The sequence below is a fragment of the Saccoglossus kowalevskii genome, chromosome 16 (assembly GCF_978046115.1).
Source record: "Saccoglossus kowalevskii chromosome 16, keSacKowa6.1, whole genome shotgun sequence".
Classification (NCBI taxonomy): Eukaryota; Metazoa; Hemichordata; class Enteropneusta; family Harrimaniidae; genus Saccoglossus; species Saccoglossus kowalevskii.
The window spans coordinates 25,075,747-25,086,975 of NC_140656.1; positions in this window are offsets into that span (position 1 = coordinate 25,075,747).

The following is an 11,229-nucleotide window of genomic DNA, read 5'->3' on the forward strand; positions in this document are numbered from 1 at the left end:
GGGCAATGTCAGCATCCTTTCTTTTATGCTTTTGTCATACTACCTCAAACCCTGCAAATAGAAGTGTGCATAAAATCATGGAAAGAAACGGTGTGCATTGCCATGTGATAACTGTCATAAAGGTGATTGACAGATCATACTTGTTTACAATTATGGAATGAGAATTGAAATCTACCAGGTGTACTTGTGATTTACATAACAAAGGGTGTTTACAACTTTGGAAGGAGAATTGGAATCCACCAGGTGTGCTGTTATTTGAATAACAAAGGATGCTTATGATCTACTGAGTTGCCTACGTGACACAGCTGCTAGTAAGATCACATTCTGATTGGCTTATGTGGAAACCCAGGTGGTGTCACTGAATCATGTCTATAAATTAGACAGACTGAGGACAGTTGTGGTCCATCATTTCAACTTTGTTCCTGTGTGTTGCTGCTACGATATTGTGAGACAAGTGATACAGGCCTTAATCATCATTCTGTGAAACTTGTATGAACTGCTCTGCGATCTCCTGCTTGCAGCGGTGCCCTCCAGAATACCAGCGTTTCTCTGCAAGCAGTAATCCTAAATTTCTTCTTTGTTGCAGAAGCCATTGACTGTCGTCCATTTCTACATCCTGGAACTGTGAGTTATCACCAATGCACACTTCCCTAAACAATCCACTATTTTAGTGACTTTATTCATTATATTTTTCCGTGCTTTATTTTATGTAATTATTTTGAGAGGTATTAAAGCCAGGAGCTTTAACTCGATATGTTGATGTGTATTTCATTTCCAGTACTATTGTCTTGTCTACCCCATATTAGCAGTGAAAGAACACCCTGTTCAGTGTGAGTTCAGTGGGTACCTTCTCATTAGCGATAAGCAGGCCTTAAAATGGGACAGTGAGTCTTTACAAAATCTGCAATATCAGTGAAGGATTCACTGACATCTACCCTGAGTATGTCGCTGTAATAATAGGCTCTAGTAGGTTTCCATGAAAATAATCAGGATTCTATGAAAATGCGCAATACACCCTGCACGTTTGTTCGATGGTTACACCCTTCTCATCTCTAATGTCTTTCAGTCGAGCAATAATATTTTTCGTCTTCAATCGCTTAAATCCAGATACTACAAACTATATATATTTTCGCCAATCAGCATCATGGATCGGATGATTAATTTCTTGTGTACATGGATATAGTTTAAATTAGCTGTTTATCTTTCTATCCTGTTGCAGTATGAAATGTATGAGCGCCATTCTGATACTAAGGCTTCAACACTACACTTTTTGCCATCTGATGTAAGGAGTGACATACTAAGAGCTAAGGACATGTTTTGTCGAGTGCTAGATTTCAAACAGAACCATGCAGATCCACAACAAGATCTGTCATTCGGCCATTGGACCAGCTATTAGTTCATGACTGTGTTGTGTAGTCGCATGATCTGCTTGCAGAATTTCCACTTGAAGAGAGTTTAGAAAAGTCGCACGCCCTTATCCTCTGTAAGGCTATGGTTGTGGTGGCATTGCGGTGGTGAAGGACTTTTCTGTTCCAAATTAAAGGTTAGAATAGTTGGCATTGCTAGCAGAACAGCTTTAAACTCCAATTGATGTGAATGTGTATCTAACTGGCCGTGGTGTGCAAGAGATCAAGTATTTGTCTGAACTCATGTCGGAAGGATCATCGGGCAAGATGGGGGTCATTGATACTCAGATGTCAAATGTTCACCGACGTTTAATCAGAGTAGAAGACATAGGAAACCTTCTCATTCGGAAAGACAATTGCAAGGTGTAGCGTCAGACACGCTATCAGACGTGAGTCTATTCCAATCCCAAAATAAACTAAATGTTAAGGTTTGGTCAGATTTGATATCTCAACATTGAGACCGTAGAAATGCCAGTAAATCCTTCAAACATTTTATATGCTTCAGTAACCCTCAATGTATCATTTTTTACTTTTGCTTATGTGGTGATTATCCAGAAATGAAGGAAATGTACCAGTCTTTACATCCACTCAGGGGAAGAGTACGAAATCAAACGGGCGGTCATCGCCGCAGCTCTTTGAAGAACACTGGCGAAAGCTACAAATTGTTTATAATCAGGGGTTACCAAAACAGTGGCCACAATATGCCCTGTTGCTACAGCGGTCTGGTAAGGCATTGTTTTTTGGTGAGTTCAAAAGTAATTGTTTTAATAACTGTTTTTAAATCAAACATGCTACGATCATCCTAGCATGGTAATGTATATATTATTGACCCAAAGTATTTTATTAAAATAATTAAAGTTCCATAAATCGAATGCAGTATACGAATTGTTGTTGCGTGAAAAATGATATATATGCTTGTATTTTATGCATGTATTTATCGCTAATTTCGAAAGTTAGAGTCGTAACTTTCCAAGGTACGAGTATTCCGACTCGTCCATACATTTCACTTATGTTTATTACACTTGAATCAATTTTACACTTGAAACAAATGCTATTTACGAAATTTAAAATAGCCAAGCCTTCTTGAGTTGGAACATTAGTATCACATTCCATACAACAAGTTCAGGATCGGTAAACAAGAACTAAAATGCCTTATGTGTTTATGTGCGACATGATCATTTAAAACAGAGTTAAGCGGTCATGTATGTTTTATAAATCTAACCTTGCACACAATCTTGTATTTGCGCTTTTTTAAAGGTAGAAGCATAGTCAGTACCCTAATAGTAAATAACATGAGTTTGCATAATTATTATGAAAGAAATACATTACAATGTTGAAATATTCAATACTATATATTTATTTATAGTCTTTGGTAGATTGAGACTTGAATGCAGTGAATTGTAGTGGATACTCTGCTATAGCTTCCCAGAAAATTCCCTTGCAGATTTCAATTTACCATTAAAGCGGGCAAGTTGTCACCTGTGCCGTGCCCCAGATGGCCATAGCCTGTCATTGTTTACAAACAAGCGTCTCCAAGCGTCCCTTCAGCTTTAAACAACTCAGTGTCACTGTAGTGATGTCTGCTGCGGGATCTGACCTGTCCTTACGTGCAAGCAAAGTGAAGCAATCTCAACATCTGATCATAAATTATTGAGTTCACATTGCAAGCCACAGATAGGTGTTTTAGGTGCAAAGGGACACATTGCAAATCAGTCATCAATCAATCGGAGAGTCAGTACAGTTGAAAGACTATTGGAGTCACAAGAAGATTTCGGTGCCATTTGGTTGGGTTTTGTAGCTAGAGGTTTGCAGAGCTTCTACAAAGTCCACCAGGATAACATCATTGTGCTCTGCATTAAACATCTTTATGAGGACGACTCAAATCCACATTGATCATAGGTGGCGGTTTTGAAGAGATGCACAGTCCAAAAAACTTCAGCATAAACAAGTAACGTTCCAATAAAAACTAACTTGTTACTTCTTTTGCTCCTTAGCTTAGGACCTGAATCGGACAAGGTGCCATCTGTCATCAAAGGTGGTTTTAATGGTGTCAGAATCTGTACATGATGGAACATGGCAAAATGAGCAACATCAGTGGAAGACACATGATAATAACGGATTCAAATCCTATAGTTCACAGGCAAGGTTCGAAAACATCTCAAACATTTTATCATCTGCAAGGGAATCGGTAGAGGCCAAAGATCAGCTTGACAACTCAGCACACGCTATAAAAGCCAACTCATTGTTTGGATGGCCTGGGTTTTATGCTTAAGTTTCTTGCCTGACATCTGATGAAATTGGTGCTATTTGTGCACAGTCATTGAAATCACCCCCACAAACTGAAAGGGATATAATTGCTGTACATCTTAATTATCCACAGCCCATAACACATAAATTACAGAACAGAGTGCAACATCTTGCCAAGTATTTTACTCTCCTTGCTATTGAGTTCAGTACATGTACCTTCAAGTAGTACTATATATTCTATAACCAGATATGGATTTTTCCGGTGATATAACCCATAATTTTTAGACATGTAAGTCCCTAATAGGAACTGTATTTTCATCACATGCTTTACAGCAAATACATGCCAGGACTTGGCAATCTAGATTCTTCCCATTCGGACTGCATGAGGAAATGTATTACCTCAGAATTTCCCCAAAAAAGCAAGGACATTTTCATGTAGTCTGTTGAAGAGTAAATGTCATTATTGAAATAGACAGCGATGATGAATGATTGTTGGAGCATCATATGAATATTTTTTTAGGATCAGCTGTTGATGTGTAAAAGAATCAGGTTTAAGTGTATTATTTGCTTTTTTTAAAGGGTGGTGGTTATCATGCAGCACGCATTGCGAATCAAACACCATGACAAATACCACTCTATAATGCTGAACTGCTGAACTGAAGGTGGAAGAGAACATTCATATCGCTGTATTGAAATATTGGGACTATTAACATGAATTATTTGATGGTCTGATTTGCATGAACTACCGTACTCGACCGCGTTAGCGCCCATGCCCGGGCAAGCGCCCACCCCCCACTTTTGCGCAATTTTTATATTTGGGGTCACATTTGGCAAAGCGCCCACCCCTTCAAAATGCAACTAATTTAAAACTTGGTCTTGCGTAACGAATCTTGGTAATCGTTTTTATATGATACAGCGTGGATATCGACTGCTGTGAACATGTTGTGAATGCGTAGAGCACGGTAACCGTGCGTAAACTACCTTCGACAATGACCTGTTAATACAAATAAAATGCGGTAAATATTTCATGCCATATTCAGTTTACCTCTCAAAAATGACTAGTTACTAGCTTTTTGGAAAAACCATGTCGTTTATTCGCTGAAATCAATTCCAACAAGTCGTACTTAGACATCGATAATTCACTTCCGCATTGCGTTGCCGGAAAGTCTTCGGGAATTTCCGAAGAATTGCGTCAGTGCAACACAGCATTCTGATTGGTAAATAACCAACTTGACCCATTAGGTCAAAGGATGCTGCTGCAGGTCTAATGCAAATGCATCATGGCGGAAAGTGATTTTCGTATGAGTTTGCGTACAATCCAACACCCCCTTCGTCAGTGGAGATAATATGACAAGGCAGAGCTCCAGAAGGAGTACCTACACTTTATGCAATTTTTTTTTTAATTATGCTAATTTATTCATGACGTAGCAGTTTCTGTGCTCATGAATATTCATTAATTTGTGGGTCATTACATTTTAAAAGGGGCGATATATTATTTTGGGGGGGAAGAGTTAGAAAGGGGGATTAGCAATCCTTAGGGGGTCAATACAAAAGAAAGGACCCATTTGGAGAGCAGCCATGCTCCTCGTGTCTGTTGTTGCACGTGACCTACAGCTGTCAACTGTGTTCGTTCTTTGACGACTTCGACTGGCTTCCATGTGAGGTAGTATTCTTGTGTTCTGTTTTCCTGACTTGAGTTTTTGAATCCGCTGTTTATGATTTTAACGTCTTTCATGTCTTTTGTAGGAGTGTCCAATCCGTGATTCGAACTTGCGATCTTTGCGTTCCCAGCGCACTGTCTTGTCCACTCTACGAAAAAAAGATGGGCAGGCAAGGGAATTGAACCCAGGTCCTCCTGGTCTCTATGTAGAGAACTGACCCACAAGACCACAATGGATTGACTGGATGTGTTTGCATTTGATAAGACTATATAGTGTGTATATATATAGAAATACAACATATTTCTATTATTGAGTTACAATTGTCCAAAAAATTGCCAATTTTGTGTTTTTACTTGTGTAAACTATATGCATGCCATAACCCGTTAGTGTACATCTTGCCAATTGGGTGTTTGCCATTTGCGTTGCCCATACCTGACCCGACCCTAACCCTAATGCCAAGACACGTTCCTGTTAATAATTCCGTTGCCCATACCTGACCCGACCCTTACCCTAATGCCAAGACACGTTCCTGTTTATAATTGCTCAACAATGATACTCTGTTGTGCACTGTCTGCGGGTAAGTTGCATTGATGTCAACTGATTAAACAAGTCGCTATGCTTGTGATTTTCAAAAAAAAATGTGAAAAGTGCCCAAAAAACTATTCCGCTACCTTAATTAAGTAATTTCCACTATTAACAAGTGGTTAAATTGTGACAATAAATGTGTGGACAAATATTTGAGATTAATTTTGGTGTAGACAACTCTCGTTTAATTATTTTACACCATTACAAGTTGTTAAATTGAGAGAATAAATTTCTCAACAAATATTTAATACTTAGTTTGATGTAAACAACTCTCGTTTGATTAATTCCCACAATTACATGTTGTTAAATTGAGAGAATAAATGTGCGGACAAATATTTTAGACTTATTTTGGTGTAGACAGCTCTCGTTTAATTATTTTACACCATTCCAAGTTGTTAAATTGAGAGAATAAATGTATGGACAAATATTTTAGACTTATTTTGGTGTAGACAGCTCTCGTTTAATTATTTTACACCATTCCAAGTTGTTAAATTGTGAGAATAAATGTATGGACAAATATTTTAGACTTATTTTGGTGTAGACAGCTCTCGTTTAATTATTTTACACCATTACAAGTTGTTAAATTGAAAGAATAAATGTGCGGACAAATATTTTAGACTTATTTTTGTGTAGACATCTCTCGTTTGATTAATTCCCACAATTACATGTTGTTAAATTGAGAGAATAAATGTGCGGACAAATATTTTAGACTTATTTTGGTGTAGACAGCTCTCGTTTGATTAATTCCCACAATTACAAGTTGTTAAATTGAGAGAATAAATGTGCGGACAAATATTTTAGACTTATTTTGGTGTAGACAGCTCTCGTTTAATTATTTTACACCATTACAAGTTGTTAAATTGAGAGAATAAATGTGTGGACAAATATTTTAGACTTATTTTGGTGTAGACAACTCTCGTTTAATTATTTTACACCATTACAAGTTGTTAAATTGAGAGAATAAATGTATGGACAAGTATTTGAAACTTATTTTGGTGTAGACAACTCTCATTTGATTAATTCCAACAATTACAAGTAAATTGACAGAATGAATGTATAGACAAATATTGACCATTATATTTGTGAGTAAATACCTGTTGTTTAATTAATTTCCACCTCTACAAGGTTGAGAGAATAAATGTGTCGACAAATATTTGATACTTATTTAGGTGTAAGAACTCGTGTTTGACCAACTTCCACCATTGCAAGTTGTTAAAATAATGAAATAAATATACTGGTATCATTGGATATTTGATTTAATTGTGAACTTTTCTAACAAAACGTTAACTGCTGGCTTCGAACCCTCAATCAACAATTCCGCAGACACGGTATAAATTCAACAACACCACAGAAGATATTCGTCTGTTGCCTGAATTGTTTTCGTAATATAGGGAACGCCATCGACACTTTAACAAAACTTACCTTGACTTGGGTCTTGTTTATCTCTTGTCACAATCTGGAAACTGTTGAACAAATTGCGCGTCGTCCAGTTTAAGACGTTAGTTATTTTATTATTTATTCATTCAGTTTTGTATGGTGCAGTTTTGTGAGGTTTATTATTTTTTGCGACGTTCTTTGTTTACTTGTTTACGGTTTGAGAGATTTCAGTTTATTTGATTTACGTTTTTACGGTAGCTCTGAGCGGGACTCGAACCCACTGTCTTTTCAAGCTAATTTTGTTTTATTTTGATGGCACGCTTGTGTACCACGCCACGACGTTGGTCGTTAAGTGGTGTTCATTTTTCTAACTACTCTAGTGTTCCGATGAGTTGAACGGAAAAGCCAAAACGATTGCTGGTTTCTGATTGCTTCGGTTCTGGTGAGTGTGTATCTCGTGTGATTCGAACCCATGTCGTTTGTATTGGGCGTTTTTTTATTTCCCATGTTAGCTACGCCGTAATATGCAACCACTTCCCCGTTTTATTGTGATTTTGAGTGTTTAATGATGTCTTCCTCACCCGTCACGCCATGACCCAGTTTCAACCACACGGCCATTTTGCAACACAGTTCGTGACCCTCGGCGTCACCCGACTGACTATATGAGCGTTCTCTTCAACTGTTAAGCTAGGATTTATTACCGTTATTATCATTATATTGTCACGTGATTTGTTTTACCTTATGTGTAATGTCTTAAGTATCTTTATTGTAATTTGTATATACCGAGGAAACGACCCCGATTGAAGGTCATGTATTTTATGACGTCACCAATTCGTGTGTAGGTACTGCTTCTAGATCTGTGCCCTAATTTCGTAATTTGGATTTCCCTCAAAGACGTAATCTGTCACTTGATGAATAAATTTTTTCATTTGCACTCTTTTTCGAGGGGGTGCTCGGGTAAGCGCCCACCCCTAAATCAAAGAAAGCTTAGAAAGAACTCCCATGTGCTGAGAGTATTGGAGACACATTAAATATAATTCGAAATTACTTAGCTGAAAACTAATTATGCAAATCAGAAAATTAATATGACCAGATTTGAGTGTAAAACTAATGAGGTCTGCGCAATGTAACAGAAAATCTATGTCTCCAAGTTTAATTGAAATGTGATTAGAACCAAAAAATTATGAATTATTATGCTTATTAGGGAATTAATATGAACAGATTTTTACCCCAAACTAATTAGGTTTGTACATTGTCCTAGAGCATCTTTGTACTAAGTTTCATTGAAATGGAATAATTAGCACCGTGAAAACTCCAAAATTTCGACCCCTCTAAAAATTTGACCGCCTATTTATTTGCCGGGTTTCGGTGTTTTATTTACCTCCAAATTTTCGACTCCACTAAAAATTGCCGACTCATTCTTATTCGAAAATTGCGACCAGTTTTAGTTTTCCCCCAAACGAAAAAAAACCGATGTGAGCGTTCAAACGGGACCTTCCTCAAAGGCATGAATCCGGGTTTCTGATTGACTGAGAGATTTTTATTTTATTGGTAACGAAAATATATTCTAAATAAACGAAGTTTCAAATAAAAACGAACACAAAAATCTCGGCATGCTGCGTTTCTGAATTGTTGATTATTACTGTACTCAGTAGTGATTATAATAATGTACACAAAATAAATTTGTTGAATGGTTATGAAATACAAATAAAAGTCAACTTAGTTTCATCGTAAGCGAATGATTCCGGTCTCGTATAAACGTTTGATGCTGTAGGATATCCGCCATGTTCTCTTAGGTCAAATAGGTCAAATCGCTAATTAACCAATCAAAAAGCTGGATGATGCGAAAACGGCATGATTTTTTTTAAATAAAAAAATTAGTTGTTTTTAAAAAATAAACTGGTCATCTGAAGAATAATTTAACATTGTTCACAGTGATAACAGCTCATTCTCGAAAGGAAGCTTACCCGCTCACGCTAGTCACGATAAAAATCATACACGTGTACTCTTGAATAGACAGACGTCAATGACTACGGTAAAACTTAGACTCTATTTTAGCCGGCAGGATTGATTGAAATGTCCGAAAAATGACGCCAAAATACACCTTAAAAGTCCCATTTTATTTTCTTAAATCCCATTATATTTTTTAATCCAAGGGCGAATTTACGGCAGAATTTGGTCCCTCAAATCACCGGTACGGTGCTCAAATAAGGGACACGTGAGCTTTGATTCTAACCGGATACATTGCACTGGGTCGGGGAGATAGTTTGCTAAACTTCCATGCATCTTTTGTCCAATGGGTATCTGTACTTCGAACATTCGCAAGTTTTTCTAGGTAGTGCGAGACAGCTTTGTCTTTTGACCTATTAGTTTTGTGCTGACCTCTTCTCCGCGTCTTGATGTTTTGTTTTGCTTGTCATAATACTCACTGATTGATGACTTTGTTTAGATTTTGAGTTACAACTCGGCCACGACCTTTGCTTTTACCGTGAAACATGAGGAAGTTTACGTCAATTGACGGACATTGCATTTTTTAAAAACTAATGAAGCACACTGTCTATCATCCCCATTTTTTTTTGCTGATTTCTATTCTGAAAAATTCGACCGTCCGAAAATGCACCTTAATTTTGACTCTAAAACCACGTCACATTTCTAACACAAATTATTTAAAACCGGTCGAAATTTTGGAGTTTTTACGGTACTTTAGATATCAGTGTGAAAGATTAAAATTGGTTAATTATGCAAATTAGGTAATTAATATGTACAGATTTTAACCCACAATTATTCAGGTCTGTCTATTGTCCTACAGCATCCATGTACATTCATTGATATGTGATGTATAGTACCTGAGATATCAGTGTGAAAGTTGGTTAATTATGCAAATTAGGTGATTAATATGCACAAATATTTACCGGAAACTAATTGGGTCTGCATAATTCTAGATTCATTGAAATATGATGATTAGTACTTTAGATATCAGTAGAAAAGCTGAAAATTAATTATGCAAATTAGGTAATTAATATGCACAATTATTTACCCTAAAACTAATCAGGTCTCTGCATAGTCCTAAAGGATCTATGTACCAAGTTTCATTGAAATGCGATGATTAGTACTTGAGATACCCGTGGAAAAGCTGAAAATTAACTAATTATGCAAATTAGGTGATTAATATGCACAAATATTTATCGAAAACAATCAATCTCTGCATAGTCCTTGAGTATGTAAGTACCAAGTTTCATTGAAATGTAATGCTAACTACTTATATCAAATGCTTAAAATTAATTAATTATGCAAATTAGGTAATTAATATGTACTGATATTACCATAAAAACTATCAGGTCTGTGCAGTGTCGTATGACATCTATGTACCAAGTTTCATTGAAATGTGATGATTAGTACTTGAGATATCAGTGGAAAAACCGAAAATTGACTAATCATTATGCAAATTAGGTAATTAGTATCCACGGATTATTACCAAAAACTAATCAAAACCTAGCATTAGTTCAGAGCATCTATGTACCAAGTTTCATCAAAATCCAATGAGTGGTTGTTTAGATATCAGTGGAACAGTCATGGAACCACTAAAAAATAGCTAATTATCATGCAAATTAGGTAATTAATATGCACGGATTTTTACCAAAAATTAATCAAATCTGCGCATATGTTCAGAGCATCTATGTACCAAGTTTCATCAAAATCCAATGAGTGGTTCTTTAGATATCAGTGGAACAGCTAAAAATTAGCTAATTATCATGCAAATTAGGTAATTAATGAGCATGGATTTTTACCAAAACCTAATCAAATCTGCGCATTGGCCCAGAGCATCTATGCACCAAGTTTCATCAAAAACCGATGTATGGTTCTTGAGATAGCAGTGGAACAGTCGGACACACATACACACATACAGACACACTAACTGCAAAGACTCCCATTTTGTGCTTCGCACATGGGAG